General features: G+C 36.7%; 1 protein-coding gene across 1 annotated transcript in view; it reads left to right on the forward strand.

The window, feature by feature from the left end:
• Positions 1 to 16,023, forward strand: part of RpS17 (ribosomal protein S17) — a 54,631-nt gene that overhangs the window by 20,600 nt on the left and 18,008 nt on the right. The window lies entirely within an intron of this gene.

A 16,023-nucleotide genomic window follows, 5' to 3' on the forward strand; every position in this document is an offset into this window, starting at 1 on the left:
AAGTTTTTGCAGATATTTTCAATGTAGGGAATGTCCATATCTGGATCAATAGACCAGTAATCTCTCAATGATGGCAAAACATGATAACCCATCACCAAATTCATACCGAGATAGGCTTTCATTTCATCATCATCGACTGTGAATTGTGTTCCATTCTGCTCAACGTACTGTATAGATTCAACTCTTATTTTTCTAACTAAAGCTTCGAAGTTAGTAGTCAAATAAAAAATTTCAATGTGTTTTGTGCCGAGTCTTCAATTTCAACCACAGAAATCTCCCCTGCGTCCTGAGTTATAAATACCTGGTCTTCCCCATCAAGTTCTAGCACATCTTCTTCATCATTATTTTCCTACTAAATACTGCAGAATTTCGTTATCTTTCAGTTGAAACTGCTTGCACCCTTTTCTCAGCATGTCTGTAATCATAAAAAGACAAAATACAAAAGTGGGCAAAATAAATAAAAAAACTCCAATTACAACAACGAGTAATTTACTTGTAAAATGGTGTCCCTATATGTTTTTACTAATTTTTATGGATTATTATTTCAAAATTTTATTGAAAACATAATAATACTATTATTTATTAAATGAAATATTATACCATAAACATATAACAAACAATGTTCTATGCAAAAACACTTATGAAAAGTTCTGAATATGCTGCGCTCTGAACGTACGATTTGCCACGAAACCTTACTTTTGACAGGTGGCACTAACGTGGGGTTTCAGTAATAAAATTATCAAAAATACATTCCAGATTACACATTTGCTGGAAAAAAAATTGACATTTTGGTTTACATACACAATCAAGATTTTATGTGGGGACACATATGTCCCATTGTCTTGACAGGGTTAACACCAGTGGTGAGCTATGGAAATTTTAACAAAGGGCTCACATCGTCAAGCAAAAAAAAAAACGGCTAACTTAGCCCTTATAATATTTATATTTTGACTTTGTAGAGCTTCTGACATATGATAATTTCTGTATGATTATCATTAATGCTAATCTTTTAAAAATTCCAAATTGAGAAGTCAGTTTAAAAAGCCCTTATATTAATCATTTGATGCAAAATGCTTGCATAAAGCTGGGTAATTTCTCCACACATCAAGAGCCGTTCGTAAACTGCAAGCTGCCCATCGTGGTCCAAACACACAACCGATCTTTAAAATTTCGATACCAAGGCCTTTTGCAATCATATTTAATTCTCGTTGATTTTTTGGTGATTGATGATAAAAAGCATATAATTTATCCATAAATGTTTCAAAATGATTTATTTCTGTAATGTATTTTTATCGAATCGTCTAATGCTAATTGTAAACGATGAGCTATGCAAAGCCAAATCACAATGTTGGTAAATCTTTGTAGTACATGAGTGTCAAACTCGTGGCCCACGATGGATATTTTTGTGGCCCAGCCAAACGTTTGGCAATGAAAGTGATTACTACATATAGCCGTGTTGCATGCATTTCCTTTACATGCAGGTGAACCATTTCCCCACTATTTCTACCAGCCGATTATATACCTACTATCACGTGCCAGTGCCACGCCCATATCTAGTCGTCAGTCTTGTTTGAACTGACTTATTTGATTGTGCGTAACAGGAAATATTTTGCTTTCGGTGAATGAAAAATAAGTTTGTTTACATTACGCTTATTAATTTGTGCAGTTATTTAGTGTCTGGTAAGTTGATGTTCAAGAAAAAATATCAGTTTTTATTAAAATATTCAGCATGTCTATCGAAACCAAGTGATAGTAATAAACGAAAAATTTCTGATGAACATCGAAATTCCCAAGAGAGTGGGAATTTGAGTATTTTTGCTGTGAAGTAAAAAATAAAATAATCTGCTTAATATGTAATAATGTTATCAGTGTACCAAAGTTATACAACATTAATCGTCACTTTGAACAACATAAATCAAAAATGATAATTACGAGGGATTAATGAGACAAAAAAAGTTGAAAGAGCTCAAGTTGGGACTGAAAAAAAAAAACAACAGCTCATGTTTACTAACGTATCACCAGAAAGTGAAGCAGAGGTGCATGCAAGCTACGTCTTGTTGGAGTTGATAGCTAAACACTCAACCTTTTACTGAAGGTGATTTCATTAAGGAATGTCTAATTAAAGCTGCAGAAATTATTTGTCCTGAAAATATGAAGGCTTTTCAAACAATCTTTGCCTCGGAATACAGTTGCGGAAAGAATTACTGATTTGGCCGACAATTTCAGTGTTCAGATCAAAGCAAAATCATCTAGTTTCGAAGATTTTTCCATTGCCTGTGATGAGAGTACGGACATTGCTCAATTAGCTGTGTTTCTTCGTGCTTGCGACACGGATTTCAACATTTTTGAGGATTATTGGAACTGGTACCAATATATAACACTAGTACAGGACAAGATATATTTAATTGTGTTTTTGAACTTCTGCAGCTACAGATGGAGCTCCTTCTATGACAGGAAAAAACAATCATTTTGTGGCATTACTGCAAAAAAAAAAAAAAAAAAAGTGAAATTTATGAAGGATCCAAGATTCATCATACGCTTTGCATTATACACCTAATCAAATGCAAATGGAGGTAATTGAGATCCAGTGTGACTCAGATTTGAAGGCAAAATTCAGTGAAGTTGGTGTGCCTGGATTTTACAAATATTTACCTGCCAGATTTAAAAATCAGGAAGTATTATGAGCGAAAGTAATAAACATGGAAAATGTATTGACATCTATCAAAAAAATCATTAATTTCATACAATCTCGTGGCTTAAATCAGTGACAGTCCTCTGCTTTCTTAAGTGAATTAGACAGCGAATATACCGAGGTACGTTGGCTATCCTGCTCCAAGATTCTTAAACAATTCTGGGACTCGAAAGAAGAAATATGTCAGTTCTTAATAACTAAAAATCAAGACACAGGCCTGTTTATTGACACAGTATGGTTGCAAGATTTATCCTTCATGGTTGTTATAACAAAACGCTTATATGATTTAAATTTAAAATTGCAAGGAAAAGATCAGATCATTATGAATATGTGTGACCAAGTTAAGGCATTCAAATGTAAACTAGTTCTTTTGGGAAAGTAGTTGAAAAATGAAGATTTAACGCACTTTCCGACATGCAATATGAACAAATCAAGTTTAAGTGAAACTGCATCGTATCAAAAATATGCAGAAAAAATTGTAAGCCTTAGAACTGAATTTGAAACAAGGTTTGCAGAATTTAAATTTTTGGAAGACAAGTTTTCTTCGATTTTTTCAATAAATATTGAATCAATACCTAATCAAATGCACATGGAGGTAATTGAGATCCAGTGTGATTCAGATTTGGAGGCAAAATTCAGTGAAGTTGGTGTGCCTGGATTTTACAAATATTTACCTGCCAGGTTTAAAAATACTCAAATTCACATGTGAAATTATATCCATGTTCGGAAGTACTTATAAGTTATTTACAATTATGAAGGGAAGTAAGTCTCCTGTCAGATCCAGAATTACTGACATTCACCTTTGATCAGTTTTGACAGTAATCACTGCAAACAAGATTTCCCCTGAAGTAGGAAAGATAGTAGCAGAGAAGAGATGCCAAGTGTCAGGGAAAAAACATTAATTTTATCTTTGTTCATGTTTTTTTATACTGTACTTTTCAAAATAAACCTGCGTTTTTATGAAAATTAAAGTTTTTGTTTTTTGTGGCCCTCATAAACTTAAACCTCGTTTATTTGGCCCGTGTTAGCCTTTGAGGTTGACATGCTTATACTTGTTGTAGAAGTTTGATTGCAACACCTGATTTGTTTCCTAACATTATACTAGCTCCATCAGAACAACAGAACAAAATGCAATGAGATGATTTTTTAAATAGTTACCAGAAAATCCATATGAATTTAAAGTAGCAATTATAGTAGCATGTATACATTCTGTGGTGATATTTTCTAGTTCTACAAGATTATTAAAGAAGAAAACAAGGGGCTCGCAAATTTGAAAAAAATTTAACAAAGGGCTCCCGCGAGCCCCTTATAGCTCACCACTGGTTAACACTGAAATTAAACAAAGTCCCTTGTCTCTTATTCTTATGAGAGGCCCACATAAACTTAAACCTCGTTTATTTGGCCTGTGTTAGCCTTTGAGTTTGACATGCTTGTTGTAGAAGTTTGATTGAAACACCTGATTTGTTTCCTAACATTACACTAGCTCCATCAGAACAAAATGCAATGAGATGATTTTTTAAATAGTTATCAGAAAATCCATATGAATTTAAAGTAGCAATTATAGTAGCATGTATACATTCTGTGGTTATATTTTCTAGTTCTACAAGATTATTAAACAAGAACAAGGGGCTCGCATGAGCCCCTTATAGATCACCACTGGTTAACACCGAAATTAAACAAAGTCCCTTGTCTCTTATTCTTATTAAAATTTAAATGTATGTGCGGATGATGTTATACTTTTAAATAAATCTGGTACTGCAAGATTTCCTAAATAAATCGAATAACTGTTGTAATAGATTGGGTATGAAGGTCAGCTATAACAAAGCAAAGACAATGAAAATAGGAAGATCTATATATTCACTGGGCATCCACAGATGCCATATAGTCACTCCAATGCTTGGTGATGTGCCCCACCAGGCCTCGCCATGTAGTCCTGTTGTTTGGTTTTCTGGAGACTTCAACTCTCTGAAGATTAGTCGCTCCATACACACCATCCATCCATCCATCCATCTCACTGATGGTCTACCCTTCCTCTTTTTTCAGGAACTTTACCTTCTATTACTGTTCTGAGAAGTCCTCCTTCCATCCTTTCAATGTGTCCAAAATATTTTAACTTTCTTTTGTCAATATCATTAAGGAGCCTTAAAGTTCTACTGATCTTTTTTAACATCCATTCATTTGTATGCCTTTCAGTATATGATATCCACAACAGCCTTCTGTAGCACCACATCTCAAAAGCAGCCATCCTTTTCTTATCTGACTTCTTTAGGTTCCAAGTCTCACATTCATAAGTCACTGTTGGAAAAACAAATATCCAAAATTCTCAACTTTGTTCCCAAGGAGAAGATCGATCCTTCCAGATTTTAGACAAGTCTCTGACTGTTGTTTTAGAACCTTCTTCTGAACAGCAATTCTTCATATTAATAATGGATTCCAGGTACTCAAACTTGCTGACTTCCTCAATTCTTTCTCCATTAATGTACACTTGTTTCTCAAGAGCTTCCCTGTTTGTATTTCCTTTGAGAACCATAATCTTTGTCTTGCTAGGATTGAGTTGAAGTCCTGTGTTATTACTGATCTTGTCAACTTTGTCAAGAATTTGTCCTAGTTCTTCCATGTCATTACAAAGGAGTACTGTATTCATCTGCATATCTCAGATTACTTACTGATCAATCTACCTCCTATCCTAATTCCTGTCTTGAGCTTATCCAATGCTTCATGCATTATGTGTTCTGTATATATACTAAACAAGTGAGGAGAAAGTAAACATCCTTGCCTAACTCCTTTTCCAACCTGAAACCAACCCATTCTTTTCATTACTTCCCATAGTTTCTCATGCTGAACACAGTCAAAAGCTTTCTAGTAGACTAAGAAACACGTTACCAGAGGGAGTCTGAATTCTTTATATTCTTTTATGATCTGTCTAAGGCAAAGAATCTGATCTCCGGTGCCCACACCTTTCCTAAACCCTGCTTGTTCCTCGGGCATCTCTGCCTCAACATTGGCCTCAATCCTATTTAGCATGCTCTTCAATAAAATTTTGCTTGCATGAGATATTTAACTAATAGTTCTATAGTTCTTGCAAGCTTTCATATCTCCTTTCTTATGTAGTGGTATGAAAACAGACTTCTTCCAGTCTCTAGACTATTATCCTGTCTTCCATATCCTTGTAATCAATCTATGAAATACTCATCCCTCCATCCCAGCAGGATTAATTAAGGCTGGGATTATTTCATCTGCACCTGATGCCTTATTGCTGTTAAGCTGCTTAACTGCTCTTTCAACTTCATGCCTAAGCAGAGGAGGTTACAAATCAAAATTTTCCTGGTGAGAAGGCACCTCCACATTTTCTTTATCCACTTGTTCCTCATAGTATTTCTTCCATCCGTTTTTGATGACATTCAATTTGGGCTTAAACTTGTGCTTTAAGTCATGAACTAAATAAAACATCCATTTATAATTGAGCCTCCTCAATAGGCAGATGCCAACTACATGTGAATGAAGAACCTATAAAACAAGTAAAACATTTCAGCTACCTAGGTACAGTTTTTAGTGAGGATCATAAATTAAATATGGAAATAGACAACAGGATCAACGAAACTGGTATGGTAGGAAGTCAAGTGAATAAATTTATTTGGAATAAGAGAGAAATTACTCAGAACACTAAATTTGCTGTATACAAGACAGTGTTCAAACCAGTTTTAACTTATGGATCTGAGAACTGGGTCAGATGTAAAACATTTGACCAAAACTAGAGACTGGAGATATGAGACTCCTGAGAAAGATTAGGGGCACGAACCGATGGCCTCAGTGGCAGTATCATATTGAAAACGAGGATATTAGGGAAGAACTTGACATTGTTAGCATCCAGGAATGCATTGGCAGAGCTGATTTCAGGTGGTATGTTACTTAAACAGAATTGGAGAGAAAAGATTAACAAAACAAGTGTTCTCTGCTGGATTGGCAGTAAAGAGACCCAGATGAATTGATACAGTAAAAAAGTGCCTTATGGCAGAAATATAAGATCTGATAATGTTGGAGTCTTGACAGGTAACAGATTGATCTGAAGGAAAATTGTAGATAGTAACTTAGTAATAATGTAAGATTTTTGTGTAGTACTATCATATCCTGTATACCCCCTGAGTCTTCTTCTCTCTTCCATCATCTATGTGAATAATGATGAGGCTGAATGAACTCTTTCCACTTCTGTCTGTCCCTGGGGTGTCTGAACAGTTCTGTCCAGTTTGGTATTCCTTGTTGTGATTTGGTTTTCAGGTCCTCTTTTATTTTGTCTACCCATCTAATTCTGGGCAGCCCAATGGATCTTTTACCTTCCATTGTTGTATACAGGGCTTTAGTTGATAAATAATCTTTGTGTTCCCATTCTGGTCACATGGCCAAACCATCTCAGTCTTCTTTCTTTAATTTCATGTATTATTGTTATTTCTTGTTTTAGTCATTTCCTTATGTTTTCATTTCTTAGCAGAGTTACTCCAAGTAATCTTCTTAGCCATCCCATTTCAGTAGTTAGTTCATAATTTTTTTCTCCAACTTTTTTGAGATTCCAGCATTCACTTCTATAGAGAAATATTGGGAGGACCATTGTCTCGTAGATTCTTACTTTTGTTACTTGTTTGATGTCTCTTGACTTCCATATTTTATTTAGTCGTCTGAAAGTTTGGGATGCTTGTCTAATTCATCTGTTTATTTTATATCTTTTGTAATTTCACCATTGTACTCGATTACTCCTCTGAGGAAGGTGAAGTTTTCTACCTACTCTAGATTGTTACTATCAGTTTCAATTTTCAGATTGGTGTTTCTTTTTTCCTATTTGCATAATTTGTCTATATTTAAGTTTAATCCAAATTTCATACATTCTTCCTTTATTTTATCAGAAATTCGTTGTAGATCTTCCTTGCGAGTACATATCAGGAATTTGATGATGATACAATAGTCTGATTAAGTGTTGTAGAATTTATTTATTTATTTTGTTTAGTCAGAAGTAAATTACACTAAACAAGAAATTATATTCCTGTTTTTATTCTTTATTAAATTTTAGCAGACAGTCTGTGAAATATCCTCATATCAGTTTGCTTCAATATCTCTTTGAGAGGGGTGAAAGTGTAAAGCAGATGATAATAATGATTAGGATGAATAGCCTGATAGCATGAATCGTGTAGCAGGAGATTTGAGGTCAATGTTAGACATCGTGCAGCAGAAATGTGTCCAAGGAAAAATAATGTTGCATTGGTATAAATGCAGAGTGGAGGAGAAGAGTACTGATTGTGGATGAGATGATAGCAAGAATGTGCAGGAAATGGAGTTTGGAGAATGCAGATGCATGGAGAGGAGGATAGGAAGCTGTAGGCAAGAAAACAGATGGATTGCATTTGAATGCAGAAGGGCCTTTGGAGTCGGGCAAGTGGGCATGTCGCGACAGGAAAACTAGAATTGCACAGGAATGTTGCAGGGATGTACACTGTATTACAGAACGGTGGTGTATGGGGGGGAGAGTAATGCCTATAAGAAGGCTAGTGATACACTGGATTTTCTGTGTACATTTGTACACAGAAAATCTAGGGTACACAGAAAATCATAGAAAATGCTAGGGGCATTAGGAATAAAGGGAATAAGTTTGTGGCATTGACTCAGTATCTACAGAGGTTGTTTGTATCAGTGAAACTGGGTTAACTGAGGAGGATGTTCTAACAGGGATAGAAATTGATGGGTGTGGCGTATTTTGGCAGGAATAGAAAGATAAATGTGGTGGTGGAGAATCTCAGTGGAAATAACACTAATGGCTTTGAAAGTATATGGTGTGAGATGGATGTTTATAGGACAAGATATTTAGTCAGGTGATGCTACAGATCAAGGAATAGAGATGAGCAGGAAATGTTTAGGCATATTTGTTTGAAGTACAAAGCAACAGATCATTATGGGGGACTTCAAATGCAATGATATAAACTGGTCAGAGCAGAGCATGGAGTAATGGGAATTGAATTTGTGGATTTGTTGAATAACTGTCTTAAGTAACATGTAGAGGGAGTATGAGGATTGAGAGTTTGGGATTTGGTCATAGCATCAGAGGATCTCATTGTGACTGAGATATCATACTTTCCCTTACATTGATAAGAGTGACTATTTAGTCCACCTGACTTGCAGGATGAATATGCACAGGGAGGAATCAAAACAAGAAAGTTACTATTATGATTACTTGACACCTCCAGGCAGTCCAGTGACTCATCGAGGGAGGACACTTGCTCTACCACTCTCTGCCTATACCACTCAATCCTCTAACTACTGCGAACCGCATCATCTACACAACGCCATCTACTGTCCACTACTACTAGTATTTTCACAGACAATGCCAAACATCCATGCCCACAGCAGGATTCGAACTCGCAACCTTTTGGCTGGAGAGCGGATACGCTAACCACTTGGCCAACCAGGCTGGTTACATGGAATTATAAGACAGGTTACTGCTGGTTGACAGCAGTGACAGATTGTATACCTGGAGTGAAGAAGATAAAGCAATTTGGATTCAGATGGATGATAAAAGGGTTTGGTTGGTTGGTTTATAGTTTATTTGGCACAAAAACTACAAAGGTCGTACTGTGCCATACTAAGGTTACAACTATACATAAGCAGTTAAAGAAAATTGTAAACGATATGCCTGTACAAAAATTTGGTTCCACAAAGCAACATCTACATAGAAACAGAATTGTTGCAGAGGGCCCAGCAACACAAGGTTAAAGGTTATAGTAGTACAACAATTGTCAACAATACAAGTTAAATAAACAAAATGCATATACAAGCCAAGGAATGCAGTATCTACATATAGTTAAAATTATAATAGATGTTTTTATGGCCATACATAAATAGACAAAAAGGAATTATTATACAACATGCATGCATAAAAATAAAATTTGGCAATGTGGTATCTACATATAATTAGTTATAATAATTAGTCAAAAAAATTAGTAAATAATATGTATGCACAAAAGTTAAGCTGGGCAATGCAGTGTCTACATTACTGCATTGTAACAAAATTACTGCAGCATTTAAGGCAGTACACAATTAGACAACAATATCAGTTAATAAACAAAATGCATGTACAACACCAAGCCAAGGAATGCAGTATCTACATATAAGATTACAACAAATGTTATTACACTAATACATAGAGTTAAAGAGGAATTATACATTATGTATGCATAAAAATTAAGTTTAGCAGTGTGGTATTTACATATTAACAAAATTACAACAAGGTAACATAAGGCTACAGAAATACATGATTGGTCAGAAATTAAGCTAATGAATAATATATATTAGTACTCAACTCCTGCACATATACATTACATATTTTGTAATATATACATACAAAAGTTAATGAAGCAATACAGTATTTACATATAAACAAAATTATGGTCAAATGTGTTTATATAAATTAAGTCTTTGTAAAAATTTAAAACATCGTGCAATCTGCCTGAGTGTATATGGTCTGGCCAGGTAGGCAAAAATTTCATTCCTCTCTCGTACAAAGTGCTGGCACTACCAGTATATGATAAATAGTGAGATGTAGATTGCATTTTTCACACATGGGAGGATCACTAGCTCTAAGTAAATGTGTAAGATGACTGTGAGTTATGCGGAACCTAGTGAGAACAATTTCCTCTCTTCTCTTTATTCATTGACTAGAATGCCAATGCATCATTTCAGGTTTAATGTCATATAATTTGTTTGTTAATGCTTCCTGCCATTGAACAATTAGCTTTGATCGTATAAACTCTCTGTCTATGGTACTGTCAAACAGTACGTGGAGAAAGTTTGAGCTGATTAGCAGCTGCATCTGCAGCCTCATTTCCCTTAATTCCAATGTGGCTGGGAATCCAGCACAACTGAACATCAAATTAAGGATTTTCATTTTGTGAACCAGGTGTAAGACCTCATAAAGTACTTGATGTGGATTATGCATAGGAGAGGAGATAGCCTGTAAAGAGCTCAATGAGTCTATATAAATTATACACTTTTGGTAGCAGTTTTCTTTTATATGAACGAGTGCAAGCTGAATGGCATGGTATAATTACTGCAATCAGGTGGGATCTGGTTGGAGATAATAATGTCAGGAAACACAGCAGCACAGCAAACAGAGGTATTAGTTCTTGAACCATCAGTATAGATAGGCAAGAAATCTGTGTGCATTAAACAATTGGAGGTAGACAGATATGATGGAGTATGAGATTTCTGTAGCTGTTAAAGTGAGAGGTTGCAGGATGGTGTGCAAACATGCCATGGAGGGATGTTGTTATGTTTAGTTTAGGCAATGTTGTCAACATTGCCTACACTACATTTAAGAGACTATACCAAGAGCTTGCATAGTCTCTTTAATACGCATACCAAAAGGAGTGTGTAGTATTGAGCTTCCCAGTGCAGAGTAAAGGGAGTAGTCTATGTATGATGTAGACTTGAGACCCATAATCCAGCTTTGAATGTATAAGTGCATGATAAAGATGGAGCAGTGAAGCTCGATCAGCACCCCGCTCAGTAGAGGATAGAGTGCAAAGAAGGTTCAACACTTTTGCACTTTTCTCTTAGTTGATGAATGTGTGCTACAAATGTAAGTTTACTGTCAAAGATCAGTCGCAAGAATTTGGCTTCTGTAGCTACTGGAATAATAGTGCTTTCCACTCTTAATTCAGGATCTGGGTCAAGAGTGCGTTTTCAACAGAAGTGTACACAGACACTTTTCTGTTGAAAACCTAAACCCATTAGTAAGAACTTACAGAGAAACATGATCAATTGCTTGCTGGAGTTGTCTTTCAATTACCCTCATGTTATAGGAGTGGCAGTAAATTGTGAAGTCATCAACATATAGAGCATTATCTACAGTTGGAGGAAGCTATTTGGTGATTGAGTTAATTTTAACAGTGAAAAGTGTCACACTTAAGACAGAGCCTTTGGGAACATCCTGTTCTTGATAATATGATCAAGATAACGTATTTCCCACTCTGACTTGGAAAATTCGCCTGAAAGAAAGTTTTTAATAAATACAGGAAGATGTCCTTTAAGACCCAGGTTATAGAGGTCTTTTAATATGCCATATCTCCAGGCTGTGTCAAACTTTTTCCATGTAAAAAAAACTGAAAAAAGGTGTTCTTGCTTCAGAAATGCATCTTATACAAGTTTCTAAATGAACCAAATGGTCTAAAGTTGAGTGATGTCTACAGAACCCACATTGTTTATTGGAGAGAAGATTGTTGCTTTCTAAATACCAGAGAAGTCTGGCATTAACCATTTTCTCTAGTATCTTTGTAAGATACTAGAGCAATGGGTCGATAATGTTGGATCGTTTCCTGGTTTAGGATAGCAATGACAATTGACTTATGCCAAGAATTTGGAAACGTTTCCTCTGCAAGTATTCTGTTGTATAGTAAGAGAAGGAGATCCATAGAAGATGATGATAGATGTTTTATCATTTAATAATGGATGTCATCAGGCCCTACTGCACTACGATGAGATAGTAGGAGAGCTCTTTTTAGTTCCTCCTTAACAAATGGCTGATTGTATGGTTCAAGAACGTGGGTAGAAAAATTTAGCCTTTGTTTCTCTTGCTGTTCTTTCAGAGTTAAAAATTCTGGAGGATATTAAGCTGTTGCTGAGATTCTGGGCAAATTTTCTCCCAGAGTGTGTGCAATGGCTTTGGGATCAGCAATAACACTTCCATTGTGGTCTAAGGTGGACAAACAATTTGTTCTATATCTGCCTTTCATTTTCTGGATTTTATCCCATGTAATTTTTGGACTGGTCATTTGATTAATTGATGTAGTAAATTGGATCATCCATGGTTGTTTTTGACTCTGACACCTCACATAGCGTGCTTTGGCTCGAGCACGCTTGAAAGCAATAAGGTAGGCAGCAACAACCTCCATCCCATGCTCTGTGTTGATCTTTTTTGGCTGTCTGACATTCTAGGTTCCACCAAGGCTAATAGAGTGGAAACCGAAATTATATTTTTGGGATGGAGGTTGTTGCTGCCTGGACAATGCACTCTGTTATATATTTTACCGCTTCGTTGATAGGTGCTTGACTGATGGCATCAGCATTAAATTTTGCAAGATGAGAGAAAATGTTCCAGTCAGGCTGGTCCATTTTCCATATAGGTATTCATGTGGGTGAACATGGTTCCCGTGAAGACATTGTGCAGAGAACAGGAAAGTGATCACTTCCATATGTATTCTCTTCGACGTCCCATGTGAGCAGTAGAAGAATGGAGGGGGGGAGTAGATTGTACGATAAATTGCAGAATATGACTGGTAGGCATATGGAAGAAAGTATTGAATTTATTATAAAATGGATAGGTTATTATTATCAAGAATTCTTTCAATGATTCAACCTTGTCTATTAGTATTGGCACTACCCCTATAGAATATTGTGACCATTAAAGTCACCCATCAAAAGTATGGATTCAGGCAGTTGCGAGATAAGGTTATCAAGATCATTTTCATTTAACTCAGCACTTGATGGTAAATAAATTGAACATACTGTAATAAGAAATCCCACGGAGAAGTGAATCGCTACTGCTTCCAGAGAAGTATTAAGTTGGACCTGATGGAAAGGAACATGACTTCCCACTAGGATAGCTACTCCTCCATGAGCAGGACCACCTCCAGTTCTATCCTTGCATACAACAGTGAAATTCCTAAAGGTGGGGTCCTCATTGGGTCTTAAGTACATTTCCTGTAGGCAGAAACAGAAAGGCTTGTGTTTCTGCAACAAAATCTTGATATCATCGATATTCTGGTGAAATCCACGATAGTTCCATTGTACAAATTTTCCTATCGTTTTGGTTTTATAGACTTGTCTGGTTTTCGGGAGATTGAGGGCTTACCTTTGTCATATTTATATTTATCAATTGTTTTGAGGAAGTCTGGATGGCCAGTGTCCATCTCTTCCTCTGGTAGAGTATTCAATACGTCTGATGTGTTATGGTCAGTTGTTGGTAAGTTTAGTTTGCTTTCACCGGGTACTGGAGTATTAATTTTTTCTGTGGGAGTATCTGGTGGTTTATCTTTTAAGTGATATCTTTGTTGTAATTTTTTTGACAAGTGGGTTTTCATCGAGTGGGATCATTTTTGGAGTTCTCTCTGGAGTAAGGCCATGGGTCATGCGATTGATGCACTCAACAGAGGAGTACTTGTGATAAGGTGCAGGTATGGTGGAACAGACATACAAGTTTGAGTTGCTACTGTCACTTTCTTAATTGTTACCTTCTCAGCATAAGAGGATCTCAGAGCAGGTGTGATAGTGGCTGGCTTTCTTTTTTGCATTCTGGTATGTTATGTTTTGCTCTGTTTTCATTCTTTGTATTTCTTTTTCATCTTTCCATTTCTGACATGCATGAGAGTAAGCTGGATGATCTCCCTGACAGTTGATACATTTAGCTTTTTTTGCACAGCAAGATTTGTTATCATGCTCTTTACTACCACATCGAGCACAGGTAGTAGAACCATGACAGGCAGTTTGGGCATGTCCATATCTCTGACATTTAAAGCATCTCAGTGGGCTAGGGATGTACATTCTAACAGGACAGCTGAGATATCCTGCTTTTACACATGTCGGAAGCTTAGGTGTATCAAAAGTAAGGATGATGTTCTTGGTTGGAACTAGGCAGTGATCCCTATGTATCAGGATGCGCCTCACACCTGTCACTCCTTGATCTTTAAGTTCTGAACATATCTCCTCATCAGTAACATCAAGGCGATCCTATTCTGACATCACTCCTCTACAGGAGTTGGTTTTATGAGGTGTTACTGTACTTTCTATTCCACCCATTGTTGTTGCTCTCAGTAGTTTCTCAGACTGTTGCTGACACAATGTTTCCACAAGGACATCACCAGAATGCAATTTCTTAACAGTTCTGGGAGATCCTGCCAGTCCTTCTAAACCTTTTTGAATAAAGAAGGGTGACATTTTCCCTGTTGGTTTTTCACCTGTAGCATGAATGATCAAAAATGTTGGTACATTTATGTTAGCCATTTATACATTTATCCATAGAGTTCATTGATGGATCTCGACCATCAATGAACTCGATTTCGTCACATCTAGTTGGAGAAGCTGGTCACTTTTGAGAAAATTAGGTGGAGCAGAGCCAATGATACACAAAACAACAGAGATAACTCCTGATCAAATGGCTAAGCCATTTATTGAAAACCTCCAAGATCCATCCCAGCGCTACAGGAAAATTGCTGTACAAGCTTCCATCAGACAAATCCTGAAGACGAAACCCGAGCTACCTGAACTCATACACCCAATATCTCGGGAAGAGGTACAAATAGCCTTAAAACTTACCAAGAATGGCAAAGCTGCAGGAGTGGATGGTATACTCCCTGAATTCCTAAACATCTTGGTCAACATGGACAAACATGACTGGCTGCCCTTTTCTCAGAAATTATCAAAGCTGTGGCGGGAAACCAAAATAATTGCCGTGCCCAAACCAGGGAAAGATCCAAATGAAGTGAAAAACCTACGACCTATCTCCTTGCTTTGCACCACCTTTAAGCTCTTTGAAAGAATTCTCCTTAAAAGAATTTCACCACTCATCGAAAGAGTACTCCCGACTGAACAAACTGGCTTGAGGCCAGAAAGAAGTTGCTGTGACCAGGTCCTGGCCCTGACAACTCAAATTGAAGCAGGCTTCCAGAAGAAACTTAAATCTGGAGCCACTTTTATTGCCTCACATCTGCTTATGACACTGTCTGGATCAGGGGCCTCCTCCTAAAACTAGGAAATGTTATTTCCTAGTTTTTTTTTTGTAAAAAAAACTACACCTTTTTGAATCTATTCTCTCCAACAGAAAGATCCAGGTTAATATGGCAGAAAAAAGAGCAGGCCTAGATTCCTTCACAACGGTCTTCCTCAGGGCTCTGTTATCCCCTATACTTTTTAACATCTATGTGTGTGATCTACCTCATACCAGATCAAGCAAGTATATGTACGCCGATGACCTAGCGATCTTACATGAATCCACTTCCTTTACCAACCTTGAATACAGACCTGAATACCCTGGAAGTGTACTTCAAGCAGTGGTACTTGAAGCCAAATCCAACGAAAACAGTGTCCTCGGTATTTCACCTGTACACTGCAGAGGCGAGTCAACAACTCAACCTTTCCTTCTGTGGAAAAATGGTAGAACATGAGCCTCACCCAAAATACCTTGGAGTGAGCCTGGACAGAAGCCTACCCTATAAAAGGCACCTCATCAACCTCTCCAATAAAATTAAAACCAGAAATAACATCATTTCAAGGCTTCCTGGAACAACCTGAGGTTGTGA

This window comes from Typopeltis vanoorti, chromosome 14 (genome assembly GCF_054136105.1).
Source record: "Typopeltis vanoorti isolate ZY-2024b chromosome 14, IOZ_Tvanoo_1.0, whole genome shotgun sequence".
In the NCBI taxonomy this organism is placed as follows: Eukaryota; Metazoa; Arthropoda; class Arachnida; order Uropygi; family Thelyphonidae; genus Typopeltis; species Typopeltis vanoorti.